Here is a 1141-nt window from a genome sequence, read left to right on the forward strand (position 1 = left end):
AAACCATTCTGGGATTCTATAAACACGAAAAATGTACAGCAGGGACCATGTCGCTGTCATCTGCTGCTGCCCCCAATCAGTGCAACCCTCTGAGCTTCAAGAGAAACCAGATCACAACTTGTCTGTCAAGCGCGAGGTTTATTGTACGCAACGTGTGTAACGTGTGTAACGTGTAACGTGTGTAACGACCGATCTGGTTACCCGATCAGTCAGCAGCGCGATCGGCCGGAGGACCTTTGCGTCCTTCTGCTGATGAGGGACTTCCCGAAGGGGTGAGAAATGGCAATAACTAATAGTGCTGCCTCTGGGCGGACGGGCAAGCGTGCAGCACTGGGCGTGCAGCGGGCCAGCCCGGCCTGCGTGTACTGGCCGTCAAAAAAAGGGTGACTCGAGGTGAATTTAATAATATTACACTAAATTTTCTATCTCCTCTTTTTGTTATTCTAATTGTTAGAATGCTGGCATTAAAAAAAAAAAAAAGATCTTTTGATTGAAACCCAGTTACTTGCCCCCTTCTTGTTCCTTCCCTGAAGGAAATCTTGATCCCCCGTCAGTGGACAACAACGGAACGGAGCATAACGAAGCTAGTAATGGAAATGTCTCATTCCAGGTAGCTGAATCTCAGCAGTAACCGGATCATGAGCTCTGTGTTTAGTCTCCACCATGCAGGGAGCAGTTCAAACTTGTTGGTGCAGGCATAACGCACGGAGTTCACAGCTCTGACGGCATAATGGAAGCAGCCAGATTCATGCATGAGTGGGCAGGAGTCACTGAGGGAGCCTGGGGTGCGCAGGGAGGGCACAGCACGCTTTTAGGGGGCTCTCGCACGGTCCCATTTGGCCCATGTACTCATGTAGACTTACAGCAGCAACCTCTGGAGATGGATTTGCTGCTGGGAGATGAGATGCACCAATAAATGGGTACCTTGTCATTTTGTGGACAGGTAAGTATGGACACACAGTAAGATTTCTCCTCCCCACTGACTGCGTTTACATTTTGTTTCTTTTCCGAAGCGGATGCAGTAATAAAGCGGTTTATCTCTGGGCACACACTGGAACAGGGCAGACAGCTGTCATTAGGGAGTATAACCAGGCTGCTGCTGGTTCTATACTGCTCTGGTTTAACCCCAGCGGGCAGCGGA

Source organism: Eurypyga helias, unplaced genomic scaffold, assembly GCF_000690775.1.
Source record: "Eurypyga helias isolate BGI_N326 unplaced genomic scaffold, ASM69077v1 scaffold28772, whole genome shotgun sequence".
Classification (NCBI taxonomy): domain Eukaryota; kingdom Metazoa; phylum Chordata; class Aves; order Eurypygiformes; family Eurypygidae; genus Eurypyga; species Eurypyga helias.